Raw genomic sequence first — 15,393 nt, 5'->3', positions numbered from 1 at the left:
GCTGAATATCTGGCAACTGTCCTGCAGTTGATGGAAATGCTGCCAGAATCACCGGATGCTCTGTGCTGTCAGAACAGACTACAGGACCCCAAGTGGGTGTTTCAGGCATGGCAGTGTCTGGCCAATAGCAGCACGGTTGTATGTCTCTCATTGGTCATGTGTGCATCAAAGGGGCATGGCTGTAGAGGGACCGTCCTGCAGCAGGTTATGATGGGAGCACTGCAAGTGAGCTTGTACTGATACCAAAATTTCAGTAGTCTGTACCAATACCAGTGAAATTTTATGATTCTCGATACTTATATTGATAATAATACACCAATAACACAGCAATAATAACTAATATGCCATTGAATGCACTCCTTTATTTAAAAAGTTAAACATGAATATAAATATTAACAAATTTAAACTATGGCATGTTGCCTTTAATTGTTTCTCAATTAAGTAAACATTATTACATGAAGTTTTTAAGTAATTATTCAGGAAAACTCATAATTATAAAGAGCTAAGTATGAAGTACACTAAGAATATTATAATTAAAAAGGAATAATTATATTGCTTATAATAATTCTGAAACTGGCATCACTGGTTCAGCTCTCACTTGGCTTACTTCTTACCTCACTTATAGAAAATAGTTCATTACTATACAGAAGTATAAATCTACCACTGTTTCTCTCACAAGGTGTTCCCCAGGGTTCAGTCCTTGGACCATAAGTGTTTATTATCTATATACTCCCACTTGGCGACATCATCCAACATGGCCTTATTTTTCCACTGTTACGTTGATGACATCCAAATTTACCTTACTGCCACCTCCGACTCACCTTCATCTCCTGCTTCACTCATTGCATGTATTAGCGACATTAAACAATGGATGTTCTTGAATTTCCTTAAATTAAATACAAATAAAACTGAAAAACTGCTAATTGGCACTAATGTCCAAGTTAAAAGGTTAGACCTCTTCATCAGTATTGGTTGGGTTCATATCAAGCCTTCCAACACTGTCAGGAATCTTGTCATCCTATTTGACTCATCTTTTTCTTTTGATTCCCAAATTTCCATTGTCGTTAAAAATGCTTTCTTCCATCTACGGAATATAGCACGACTTCGATCTTCTCTTACCTATGCTGATGCTGAAAACCTAGTACATGCTTTGATCACATCACACCTTGATTACTGCAATGCCCTGCTTGTTGGCTTAACCAAAAAAACATTGCTAGGCTATAATATGTTCAAAATGCTGCAGCGAGAGTCCTCACAAGTGTTCTGATCACATGACTCCTCTTCTGCGTGATCTCCACTGGCTGCCTGTTGCATCTTGCATTAAATACAAAATATTCCTCCTGACGTTTAAGGCATTAAATGGTCTTGCCCCAACATATTTGTTGATTTACTCCACCCATACCTCCCACCTCGATCTCAGATCCTCTGGACTTGGTCTTTTGTCCATTCCCAGATTTCAACTGGCCACAGTGGGCAGTAAATTGTTCTGTGTTGTTGCTCCTAAGCTGTGGAACACACTACCTCTTAATCTTTGCAATATCTCTGCTTTAACTGCTTTCAAGTCTCAGCTAAATAAAATATATCAATGAAATATGCTAATTGTAAAGCAACCTTGAGCTTGGGAAATGCACTATATAATATAAACTACTACTACTTCTTCTTCAATAAAAAAACAAAGAAAAGCAATTAAAGGAATAGTTCAACCAAAAATGAAAATTCTTTTATTCACTTACCCTGATGCCATCCCAGATGTGTATGACTGTCTTACTTCAGCAAAACACAAATTAAGATTTTTAGAAGAAGACAGAGCTTTGTCAGGTCCTTATAACAGAAGTACACGGATGTCAGCACTTTGACGGTCCAAAAGTCATATTTAGGCAGTATAGAAGTAATCCACATGACTCTAATCGATCAATGAATGTCTTCTGAAGCAAACTGATACGTTTGTGTAAAAAAATAAACCTATCAATTCGCTTCAGAAGAAATTCATTGATCGACTAGAGTCGCATGGTTTACTTTTATCCTGCCTAAACCTGGGACCTGGGACTTATGCAAGGATTGTATTTGTGGACTTCAGTTCAGCCTTCAGTACCATCATGCCTGATCTTCTCTCAACCAAACTGACCCAGCTCTTCGTGCCAACCACAATCTGTCGGTGGATCAATAGCTTTCTGACAGATAGGCAGCAGCTAGTGAGACTGGGGAAAATCTGGTGCTCCTCAGGGATGCGTTCACTCTCCACTGCTCTTCTCCCTGTACACGAATGACTGCACTGCAAAGGACCCCTCTGTCAAGCTCCTGAAGTTTGCAGATGACACCATGGTCATTGGCCTCATCCGTGATGGTGACATGTCTGCATACAGACAGAAGGTTGAACAGCTGGCTTTCTGATGCGGTCACAACAACCTTGAGCTGAACACGCTCAAAACAGTGGTAATGATAGTGGACTTCAGGAGAAATCAGGAGAATATTGTTTTATATTCTGTGTCTCACTTGCTTGTTTCCAATTAAAAAAATTGGCAATAAAGCTCATTCTGATTCTGATTCTAAATGTGACTTTTGGACCATCAAAGTGCTGGCACCCGTGTACTTCCACTATAAGGACCTGACAGAGCTCCATTTTCTTCTAAAAAATTGTATTTGTGTTCTGCTGAAGAAAGACATACACATATGGGAAGGCATTAGGGTAAGTGAATAATGAGAGAATTAAAATTTTTGGGTGAACTATTCCTTTAAAAGCATATTTCTTTTTTTTATCTCTTAAAAAAACATGGTAGTTGAATTAATATTCAAAACATAATAGACTGCAGCAGGTTTATTAGGATGCATTTACACCGATGAGCCAAAATATTATGACCACTCACAGGTGAAGCGAATAAGGTTGATCATCTCCTAACAAGGCCACATGTCAAGGTCTGGGTAGATTAGATGGTAAGCGAACAATCAGTTCTCGTTGTCAACGTGTTGAATGCAGGAGAAATGGGCAGGAGTAAAGACTTCGACAAGGGCTAAATTGTTATGGTCAGACAACTGGGTCAGAGCATCTCTGAAACAGTAAGGCTTGTGGGGTGCTCCCGGTCAGCAGTGGTGAGTACCTACCAACAGTGGTCCGGGAAGGGACAAACCACAAACTGACAACAGAGTGTTTGGTGCCCAAGGCTCATTGATGCGCGATGGCAACGAAGGCTATCCCGTCTGGTCCGAACCTACAGAAGGTCTACTGTGGCACAAGTCACGGAAAATTTTAACAATGGTTACGGGAGGAATTTTTCACAACACACAGTGCATAGCACCCTTCTGCAAATGGGGCTGCTCTGGTCAGAGTGCCCATGATGACCCCTGTCCACCGTCGAAAGCACCTACAATGGGCATGCGAGCGTCGGAACTGGACCTTGGAGCAGTGGAAGAAGGTCAGCTGTTCCAATGAGTCCCATTTTCTTTTACATCACGTGGACAGCTGTGTACATGTGTGGCGTTTACCTGGGGAAGTATGGCACCAGGATGCACTGTGGGAAGACGACAAACCGGTGGAGGGAGAGTGATGCTCTGGGCAATGTTCTGCTGGGAAACCCTGGATCCAGCCATTCATGTGGACGTCAACTTGACACATGCCACCTACTTAAACATCATTGCAGACCAGGTATACCCCTTCATGGCAAAGGTATTCTCTGATGGCAGTGGCCTCTTTCAGCAGGATAATGTGCCCTGCCATACTGCACACATTGTTCGGGAATGGTTTGAGAAACATGATAAAGAGATCAAGGTGTTGCCCTGGCCTCCAAGTTCCCCAGATCTCAATCTAATTGAGCATCTGTGGGATGTGCTGGACCAACAAATCTGATCCACGGAGGCTCCACCTCGCAGCTTACAGGACTTGAAAGATCTGCTGCTAATGTCTTGATACCAGATACCACAGGACACCTTAAGGGGTCTTATAGAGTCCATGCCTCGGCGGGTCGACACTGATTTGGTGGCACGCGGAGGACCAACAGCATATTAGGCAGGTGGTCATAATGTTTTGGCTCATCAGTGCATACTGCAAGACCTAATACACAGATCCAGTATTTTCAAGTCAGCTATATACAAGGAAATTAAAGCAATGCAGTTTCACTGTTCATATTCTTGCATACAAGGGGTGTGTTAGTCATTGTATTCACTAATCTCTAAGAACAGACTGGGTTTGGTCTTGGCCAGGATTTCCGTCCAGCTCTCATTGTGTTGTCAGTTTAATGTTGCACCAAACTCACTTAACTGATGAAGCTTATAAACATGTAATGATAAATGATATATAGCAACTGGAACTCTTGAATAACAGTGTATGTTTACTGCAGGTTAACCTGAAGGAGGCATTGCTGGACCAAAATGTGGAGTACAGAGGGGCATACCTGACAGCATTGGTTGAGGTTATGACCCCAAAGGAAAACAGTCTGGCCCTGCCTCATCCCTCTCTCCTAGGCTTTGAGGAGGCATGGCTGCAGGAGTGTGTGGAGATTCTGTTTAGTGATCTGGAGGCAGAGAGAGGAGGACCAGGGCTGATCTCCACAGTTTTGTGTGTAGTTAGTGTGCTACTCTCCCAAAGGTAAACTCAAATGTCTATTTTAAACATGTTTAGCTTGATATTACTTGCATTGATGTTTAGGTTTCTTTAGGTGGTCTTTGTCCCTTTGAACGTAAAGGAAAAAAGTTGTCTGAAAAGTGTAGACACTGTGGTACTGTCAAAAAATTGCTCTGTTTGATCACTCTGACATCAACTTCTACTTGTTTTTGTTGAGCAATTTCAGACAGGGAATGTTTGGGAAACCTATTTTAAAAACAATAATTTTTTTGTAAAATTCCATTTGGTGCTGCTAAGTGCTCAGAATTTACACTTCACCTCTAAGTACTAATGTTTTGGAGTTAACCAAAGGATTTTTTTCAGATGGCCCATGGATTTATTGCTGTTCACACACTTTACTCTGTTTGCCTGCCCTTGCTCTATCTGTCAGTGTGGACTTGTTTTTGCTCCTTGCTCAAGTTATTGGAGAAGCACAGATGTCCTGAAGCTCCTGAGGCTCTCAGAACAGCTTGCACTCATGCTCTCTGTCTGTGCGGGGTCTCCATGGTGACCAGGAGCTTGACGGGCCACTTCACGCTCAAAGAGCACAGTATCAGGTATAATACAGGAGGTGTGCTCTGATAAATTCAGTTGTTTTGGGCAGTGACCTCTATACATTGAATATTAAATGTTGCTATCTGGCTGACATTCATTGCAAGCTCAAGTTTTCTGGGTCTCTTACAGACCTGAAAAAGGCAAGAGGTTTACCATCATTTGCTGAGGGGTTGTGCATGCCACCGTACACAAACACACAGAAAGGTAAAAGTTCCCAGACTAGCTAAATTTATTGACATTTATTGACAAAATATTATACAAGTAATATAATGATATAATAAATTAGTTTTAATGAGCTAGCTAGGGTAATCTACTTCCCTGACGAAAAAGGCATGTAGAAAAATAATGCACTAATAGTTTAAACCATCATTATAAAATCATGAAGACCACCAAACATAAAAAAAAATGTAACTGCATTTTATTACTGTAACCTCAAAGTCATGTGTTTTCAGGCGAACTGATAAAAGCCGCTGCACTTGGTTTTGCAAGTTGCATAAAGTTAACCAATAAAATCAAAGCTTGCCAGATCAAGAAGGTGCAATATGTAACAGACCAACTTGTCTTTGAAAATATGTTTGCAGTCTATAATCTGAAGATTATGCAAAAAGCCTGAGAAGTTATTGATGGATGACTATATTTTTTTATCTCTATTTTTTGTAGATTGATCAACACAGGCTTCTACCTGCTTCAGGATGAGAGTCCACAGGTGAGAGCAAAGGCAGATGTCTTCTCCTCTCTGCTCAGCTGTTCTCAACAGCCTGGGGCTCCACAAAGATGCTTCTACAGTATTGTACAAAAGTGTTAGGCACATAAGATGCTTCACAAAAACATTTGTCTTAAGATGGTTATTTATATCTTCAGCTTTAGTGTGTCAATAGGAAATATACATTTTAGACTCCAAACATTTCTTTTGCAAACAGAAAAGATTAGAATAGAAGAACAGGGAGCCCTGCAACAGATGGCATGGTCCCCACAGAGCCCCCCACTGAATATTGAGTCAGTCTGGGATTACAAGAAGAGACAGAAGCAATTGAGACAGCCTAAATAGATAGAAGTACTGTGGCGAATTTTCCAAGAAGCTTGGTACATCCGATCTGCCAACAACCAAGAAAAACTTTGTCCAGGTGTATCTAGGAGAATTGGTGCTGTTTTGAAGGCAAACGTGGTCACACCAAATATTGATTTAGCTTTTTTATGTTTACTGGACTTTGTATGATGTTAACTGATAAATGAAAACTATTTATGGCATTATTTTTGAAGACGTCCTCACTATGCAACATTTTCCCCAAGTGCTTAAAACTTTTGCACGGTACTGTATATGCAGGTGAATTAGGCTCTGCGCTCACTGCTGGACCTGCTCTTGGAAGAATTCTGGGATACCAGCGGTGCTTTGGAGTCCTTGGTATGCCACCTGCCTGACTGTGATCTGAATATCATTCTGCAGGAGGCCAAAGAGACACAGTAGGTTAATCCACTCACAAAGTATGATTCCATAAGTAAGGGATAATGTACAGTCATCCGGTTGTTATTGCACAATAAACCCTGACAGGGTGATCAGGACCCCGACGCGAAGCAGAGGGGTCTTGTATCACCCTGTAGGGGTTTATTTTGCGATAACAACTGGCTAATTGTACATTATCCTGCTTATTACATGGCTACTAACCAAATAAATAAATACATGGGCATAAATTGAACATAAATTTTGATTTGCACTGAAATTATGTAATTTGAGAAGAAAGAAATTGCTGAACAGCTGAAATCAACCTCCAGTTTGCGTCTGAGTTCTGTTGGTGGTTTCTTTTTGTGAAAATGACCTTCTGACTCCTCATTATTCAGCCTATTTCAAGACTACTTGGCAAATAAACAAATAATTGGACATGAAACATTGATCTGAGTTGAAAATATTTTATTATCTTACTTGATGAGATTGCACAGTGATCAAAGAAGCAAGAGAGATGGCTCGCAAGGACCCGGATGAGCAGTCTGATACGTGGAGCTGGGTGGTTATAAAGCAATAATGGACTGCTAGATGGCGCCATTGACCAATCAGAATTGGGTATTCCAGGCCGCTGTGTAATAAGGTTATTTAAGACACATCACATATGTCCAATAACAAAATACAAAATATTTTCACAAAAACATCTTGGAATATGTCTTTAAAACTCTTGGAAAATAAGAGCTCTTGAGTAAAAGCTGTAAAATGCAGGCACTGCAAAAAAAACTGCTGGCATGCTCTTCTGCGATACAAATCATTGTTAGGCCTGAAACATAATTTATGTTAGTACACAAAAGCAGACTGAAATGCGTAGCCACGCTGAACATACTTAAAGAGATAGTTCACCCTAAAATGATAATTCTCTTATAATATACTCACCTTCATGCCATCCCAAACTTATATTACTTTCTTTTTTCTGTTGAACACAAACGAAGAAATTTTGAAGAATGTATGAGGTGTTTTTACCCATACAGTGTAAGTCAGTGGGGTCCAAATGTTTCAAGCTCCAAAAAGGACATAAGGCAGCATTAAAGTAATCCATACAACCCAAGTGGTTTAATCCATGTCGCGATCACTTTGGGTGAGAAAACAGATACAAATTTAAGTCCTCATTCACTATAAACCTTAACATCTGTCCCAAGAGTGCAGGCTTCAAGACTTTTTGCCTTTTATGCCATATGCGATTGCCAGGTACACAATTCAGGTATCATTATACATTAATGAGATGGTTTTTGTTTTTTTTATAAGATTTTAATTTTTTAGTGTTTGCCATCAACATTTTGGCAAGCACTGTACATTTTAAATGTATCCCAAAAAAACTCAACCTGTGACTAAAACTGAAAGTTTTTGGACCCCTATGAAAAACACCTCAGACATTCTTCTATGTGTTCCATAGAAGAAAGAGTCAAATGAGTCTGGATGGCATGAGGGTAAGTAAATGATGAGAGAATTTTAATTTTTGGGTGAACTATATCTTTAGCCTGTGTTCTTGCATTACTGTGGTGGTAACAAACCTTAGTACTCAAGGGGGGCGACAGAGTTGCCTTCAAATATCTGTGCCATTAAATTGATGTTTTATTATTCAGGTAGCAAGCTAAAAACATGTCGACAGTTTAACCAACTTAAACTAACTTGTTAAGCAAGATTCTCTTTAAACTGTCGCTCTCAGTAGTTGACCTGAAATAGAGAAATCAAAAGACGATGTAGAAGCGTAGAAGAAGACGGCATTTACGATAACACCCACTATAATGGCCCTTGTGGCAACATTGAAAATGCAGTTGCGTTCTGACACGTAGTGGAATTTAACAACACATTAAATTGAACTTACGTTCTTGCATAGAGTATGTTTCAGGCCTTAGAGTAGACCAATCATTATTATTATATGTACGTATTTATCATCTAGGTCATAGATTTAGGTTTGTCCTAAATGGAGTCTTCCTTCCTCAAGCCTTCATTGATGCACTAAGTACAGAATAGTCTTTCTGCAATTAAACTTAGTTAACACAGTAATCATTGTTCCAAAGAAGCTACCTCTTCATCACCGTACTGAGCGGAAACTAGTAGAAAACTAAAAGGAAGAATAACAATCCCCTGCTGTGCAATACTGGACAGACAGTAAAGGAAAACCATTGCTGTCTAGCGCACCAGCCAAAATCAACTGCCAATTCCAGATAACTCTGGATGACAGCAGCTCTATGAATGCAGTACATCTACATCTGCAATGGCTAAAAGGCTGCCATTGTTCCTGAATGGGTGCTGATTTCTGAAATGGAGCACACTGCAGGCGGGGACAAACCAGACTGGCTGCAGTAGCACAGAGGCTCAGTGTATGTGCATGCATGTTCATGCGGATGTGTTTGTTCATGTTTGACTGCACCCACATATAGCGCCCTGGGCGCATGAGAGTAGAACATATGTTTTTAGCTGTAATCATCCATGAAGAACATGTAACAGTGTCATTTTATGCCGCTAACTCTTCGCATATCTCTTATAAACCAATTAATTTCAAATGTGATTTATGCTTGCTTGATATTTTTATATATTTAACAAATTCAATTTGAATAATTTTAAAACTGATTGCTCAACCCTGTTTTTGTCACTTTTTTTTTTTTTTATCTATAATCCCAATAGTAAACATTTGGTAGTCTGTATCCTTGAGAAGAAGAAGAAAAAAAAAAGAGTTTATCTTTTTTATATTTTAATACCAAGTCACATGCTCTTAAAGTGGCAGTTCCTCATGCCATCTTAGATGTGTGAATGACTTTGTTTCATCTGCAGAACACAAACGAAGATTTTTAAAAGAATATCTCAGCTCTGTATGTCCTTACAATGCAAGTAAATGGTGACCAGACCTTAGAAACTCCAAAAATCACATAAAAGTGAATGGTGACTGTCGGTCCCTAACATTCTGCCGAGCATCTTTTGTGTTCCACATAAGAAAGTAGGTCATAAAGGTTTGGAAAGACATGAGGAGTAAATGACGAGAGATAATTATTTTTGAGTGAACTAACCCTTTAATGCTGTAATGTCAGAGACTCATTGCTTTTGTATAGTGTTGTGGTTCATAGTTAGCTGTGAGCCCATTGGTCCAACTTAACAGAACACTCCACAAAAGCCCAAACCAGTTTGAGCTGCTTTACACCAACCTCAGAGCATCTTCTGACACAGTTACAATCAGGCACACTCTTTCTTCCTCTTCACTCTATTTCCTTCTCCCTATCCATTTTTTTTTTTTTTTTTTTTTTACTGTTTCTGTCTTCTTAAAGGGATAGTTTACACAAAAATGAAAATTCTCTCATCATTTACTCACCCTCATGCCATCCCAGATTTGTATGACAATGATTGCTGAACACAAATGAAGATTTTTAGAAAAATACCTCAGCTCTGTAGGTCCATACAATGCAAGTGAATGGTTGCCAGAACGTGGAAGCTCTAAAGATCACATAAAGGCAGCATAAAAGTAATCCATACCTTAATGGATACCTTAATCCATAGTAAATCCATATCTTCAGAAGCTATGATTGGTGTAGGTCAGAAACAATCAATATTTAAGTTCCTTTTTTATTATAAATTTTCACTTTAACATTCTTCTTTTGTTTTTGGCAGTTTGCATTCTTTGTGCATATCACCACCTACTGGATAGGGAGATGGAATTGTAGTATAAATTGACTTAAATATTTATCTGTTTCTCACCCACACCTATCGTATTGCTTCTGAAGACATGGATTTAACCACTGGAGTCACAAGGATTACTTATATGCTACCTTTAAGTGCTTTTTGGACCTTCAAGTTTCTGGCTACATTTCACTTGCATTGTGAATGGAGAGAACTTTCATTTTTTGGTGAACTATCCCTTTAATACATGCGTTATACATTTATCCTGCTGTTATGTTTTTGTATTTCCATCTTTTCACATCCTTCTCTCTCCCACTCCTCTCGTCTTATCCCTCTTCTCATCTCTTTGCATAAGCTACATCTTCTCAGGTTTCCACTGCAGGGGTAAATGCATCAAACAGTGATGTAATGGCTTTTGCAGCAACAGTAGAGTTGGAGTAACAGCAGGGGAATACTGCCAGTTTTGTGCCACATTAAAGGCACATCTCCCAGGTTAAGTGTCCATTTTGTGTCCTTAGCATTGGACTGTGATGATTCATTGCCTGAATATGTGCTCAGTTGCTGTGCAACACCCCTGTGTATCTCAGGACGCAGTGGAAGGACACAGCTGGGTTTCCCAGTAGCCATCAGTGGAGCAGATGGCCTGGGTTCACAACAAATACTAAAAGCACTCCTATCTTGTCCCTTCAATTGTATTGTTAATTACTTATTGACAATTTATTTTTATTTATTTTTTTATCCAGATGACATTCGGGTGGGTTTTTCATTTTATTTTAAAATGTATGAAATCTGAAAAAATAAATACATCTGGATTAAAATATTAAGGCCAATCACCATTTATTATTATTATTTTATCCTTTTTTTTTTTCAGTTTGTTTTCACATAAAAAAAAAATTATTTGATCTTTTTTATTTTTTTATTACACTTCTCTAGTTTTTGTACAATACTTGTATACTCAAAGTTGTGGCACTGCTAATATTTTTAACTTCTGTATTATAAATTGCTTGTTTTTCCTCATTTGTAAGGCCATTTTATCCTTATTTAATAAAACATAAGTAGAAAAATGTTTTGTTTTTTTTTTTGTTTTTTTTTAAGTAAATATTATGTGCCTTGTATTCTGAGAAAACCATTCTAAATTCAAACATAAATTGGCTTTTTAAAGCATGTTTAACGTTTATACTGCAGGTATAATTTAATCTTTGCTCGCCACTTAAAAATTAGCTCATATTTTCCAAATGGGTTATAAATGGGCTGTTTCTGTTTCTTTCTTTCTTTAAACTATATTAAATGAGAGTTGTTTAACGTGAGACATCTGTGTGTGCAAAATAAATGTATGGAAGTTTTTTTACAGGGCCCGATAGATTTGTTTGTCTTTGCTTTTTCCACGCTTTAACTGCTGTCTTCTCTATACAAACCCAAGTTACACCTTCTGTTTACTTCAAACAGAGAGCTGAAGGATTGACCTAAGAAATCACAAGGTTATCCACCACAGTTTTACAACCTGTTTGACAACATAGATCCATTACAATAATAAATCTTTGGAGATAGAACATAACGCAAATGATGGATTGTTAATTTTTTTTTTTCTTTTTCTTTGTACTGTTTAAATCTGTGTATACATATACACTCACTGAGCACTTTATTAGGAACACTACGGTCCTAATAAAGTGCCCAATGTGGTCTTCTGCTGTTGTAGCCCATCCACCTTAAAGTTTGACGTGTTGTGCATTCTGAGATGCTATTCTGCTCACTATACTTGTACAGTGGTTATCTGAGTTACCGTAGCCTTTCTGTTAGCTTGAACAAGTCTGGCCATTCTCTGTTGACCTCTCTCATCAACAAGGCATTTCCATCCATAGAACTGCTGCTCACTGTATGTTTTTCGTTTTTGGCACCATTCTGAGTAAACCCTAGAGACTGTTATGCATGAAAATCCCAGGAGAACTAAACCAGCCCATCTGGCACCAACAATATTTTTTTCAAATCAAACATTTTTCCACATTCCCACATGATGGTTGATGTGAACATTAACTGAAGGTCCTGACCCATATCTGCATGATTTTATGCATTGCACTGCTGCCACATGATTGGCTGATTAGATAATTGCATGAATATGTAGGTGTACAGGTGTTCCTAAGAAAGTGGTCAGTGAGTGTACATACTGTAAGCTGCACTATTGATTGTGGCCACGTTGTATTATATTTGAGCTATCAAATAATTTTGTGAATCCTCAGAGAGGATAACAGAACAGCTTTCCTTACCTGATGGAACAAACTTGAGTAATGACTGTGAATAAAAACGCTACCAGCATAATCAATGAACTTTAACACAAAGAGCCACAGATTTTTGCAGCTCTCAGTCCTGTCAACTGAAGCCATTGGATGTCTTGAGTTCTCCCACACTCATAAAAACTTCTAAGCCCATATGGCTGCAGTTTTACATTGGGAACTTTGTGTAACTTATTTGGAAAACTAAAGTGGGTCATTTAACCTGGCAGGAGAATCACAGAAAGGAAGCACACAATCTGGCCTAATTAAACTTGATTGTTTTCTTCCACCTTTCAAGATGCCATAAAAAATGTAACATAATTTTAAAATTAATATCTATGTGATACACGTAAATGCATCGTACTTAGACCTCGATTTGAGCTAACATGAAGCTGTGCTGTATGTATAACAGCTGTGTACAGGATGCACTTTAAACAAAGAGAAATGTGAGCATAGTGTTGTCCAGAATGTACCACTGAGTAACCGTTTACACAAATAATGGAGCCCAAAATATGAACAGAATGAGAGAGGCCGTGTATGTGGGTGTACATGTGTGTCTTTCATCCACTCTGAGAGGAACAGCTGTTTAATAAGCTAGAATAGACTATGCCGACTGTGTCAAGTCACCAATCAGCTCAACCAATCAACTGTTTTTCTCTTCCTAACAGTCAGTCCTCAGGGGCCCCTCTGCTTCCTTGCATAAAGGGATGTTCTTTGTTCCTTGATGTCCTCATGATGTTCTGCTCTGTCAGATTTGTTTAACAAGAATAGATGAGATGAATTAAATAAACAGAGAATGGATCTAAGGAGATGTTTCTACTGAAGGGGTCAGGATGTCTTCTGAATTTTAAAGAGAATGAAAATTCTGTCATCATTTAGTCACCCTCATGTTGTGCCAAACCCATATGACTTTCTGTCTTCTGTTGAACACAAGGGTGATATTGCATTTATACATGCTTTAACAGTTCAATAAACAATTAAATAATATTTAAAGACTTATGTTTCATACAAAAATTGGCGACTTAGTTTGTGCATACTTCTTCACCAGCGAAAATAGTTCCAGAAGAAGCCAAAGAATCAAGTACAACTCCACTCTCTGCATGGCAGTCAAACTCTGTTTTAAACTAGTGGTTTTTCGTTCGTAAGAATCAGTGTTTTTGAATGATTTTTTTTTTTAAGTGTGGGAATCGTTCACATTTACTTCCATTGTGTCTCTGGTGTGTTTTAATGAATCTGAGTTGAGTCAATGTCCATGTTTACATGCACCCTCATAATGCGATTATAATACGATAAAGGCAGTACCGTGATTAAACTGTTGCTCGTGTAAACAGAATACTGCAATTATTTTATTGCGATTATGTTAATAATCAGAGTAATAATATTGGCTTCACGTGAAATGGCAGTTCCTTGCACCATTTTCCAGAAGTGGTGCCCCCCGCTGCAGAATCTACATCCCCACGGCAAAATAAATATTGCCTGAGTATTGAATGTCCGTTTGCAGTCTGAATTGAAAGTTGGTGAGCTAAAAAAGACCATATACCGCAAAATAATGGCAAGGAAACACGTCTTTCTGTTGGGTTTGTCCTCGTGGGGAACACAATAACACCCAGCGCACCCAGTGTAGTCCAATTCACAAACATATTACTCTTATGAACCAATTATTTTAAGTGAATCAAAACTGATCTTTTTTTATTTTATTTCTCCCCAACTTAGTAGGTCCTCGTGGTGGCACAGTTACTCACCTCATCCCGGGTGGCGGAGGACAAGTCTCCGTTGCCTCCGCTTCTGAGACAGTCAATCCGTGCATCTTATCATGTGGCTCGTTGTGCATGACACCACAGAGAGTCCGCATGTGGAGGCTCATGCTACTCTCCGCGATCCACGCACAACTCACCATGCGCCCCACTGAGAGCGAGAACCACTAATCACGACCATGAGGAGGTTACCCCATGTGACTCTACCCTCCCTAGAAACCGGGCCAATTTGGTTGCTTAGGAGACCTGGCTGGAGTCACTCAGCACACTCTGGATTCGAACTCGTGAACTCCAGGGGTGATAGTCAGCGTCAATACTCACTGAGCTACCCAGGCCCCCAAAAATGACTCTTATGAATCGGTTCTTTTAATAAATCGTTAAAAAAGACTAATTTTCCTTATGCCAAGCTGTATAAAGATACATAATTGCAACAAGTTATTTTTTTGTAATAACTATTCATTTATAAATAAAAACATAAAAACATCTAGTTTCTCAGTGAATAAATTCGAGCAAATAGCATGTAAACGGGATTGAACAGGTTTGCCCAAATCATGTAAGCATCTTAATCTGATTATTCCTTATACTCTTATTATTGCAGTAATCAGAGTATTGTTGTTAAAGGTGCTGTAAGCGATTTTAGCCGTTTTAGAATTTCCACAGACTGAACTATTGGATTAGCTACACCACCCTTTTCCAAAAACCTGAACTCAAAGATACCAAATGAGCTTTTGAAGCCAATATCGAGCAGAAACGGTTGTCAAAAACAACAGCAGCAAAATAGCGCCCTCAACTGACAACTGTTGTGAGCAACATGGCTTAAAAATGGCAATAAGCCTCAATAATTCGCGGCAACTACAATACAATGAGAATGTGAAAAATGGTTGACAGGCAGAAAGTGTCAGAGACTGCGGCCCACGGACACATTTTTGTTTGCTGTTTATAAAGTGAGATATCTCAGTACACTTATTTCATTATTATCTTTCACGGAGTAGGAACATTTTTGAATACCTTTCGATAAAAAAATCACAGCAGTGGTTCTCAAACTTTTTGACCCCAAGGCCCCCCATTGTCTGATATTGTTCTAATATTCGAAGGCCCCCTATGTAGGCTATT

At 38.9% G+C, this 15,393-nt stretch overlaps 1 long non-coding RNA gene across 1 annotated transcript; it reads left to right on the top strand.

Annotated features, from left to right (window-relative positions):
- Positions 1 to 4,346: 4,346 nt before the first annotated feature.
- LOC127419875 (uncharacterized) lies at positions 4,347 to 13,454 on the top strand. Its single transcript, XR_007893738.1, has 6 exons — positions 4,347 to 4,579; positions 4,986 to 5,151; positions 5,279 to 5,353; positions 5,810 to 5,855; positions 6,474 to 6,610; positions 10,615 to 13,454. It is a non-coding gene; the product is annotated as an uncharacterized LOC127419875 (long non-coding RNA).
- The last annotated feature ends 1,939 nt before the right edge of the window (positions 13,455 to 15,393 follow it).

This window comes from Myxocyprinus asiaticus, chromosome 3 (genome assembly GCF_019703515.2).
Source record: "Myxocyprinus asiaticus isolate MX2 ecotype Aquarium Trade chromosome 3, UBuf_Myxa_2, whole genome shotgun sequence".
Classification (NCBI taxonomy): Eukaryota; Metazoa; Chordata; class Actinopteri; order Cypriniformes; family Catostomidae; genus Myxocyprinus; species Myxocyprinus asiaticus.
The sequence above is the reverse complement of the archived record's forward strand: the minus strand, read 5'-3'. Positions and strand labels throughout refer to the sequence as shown.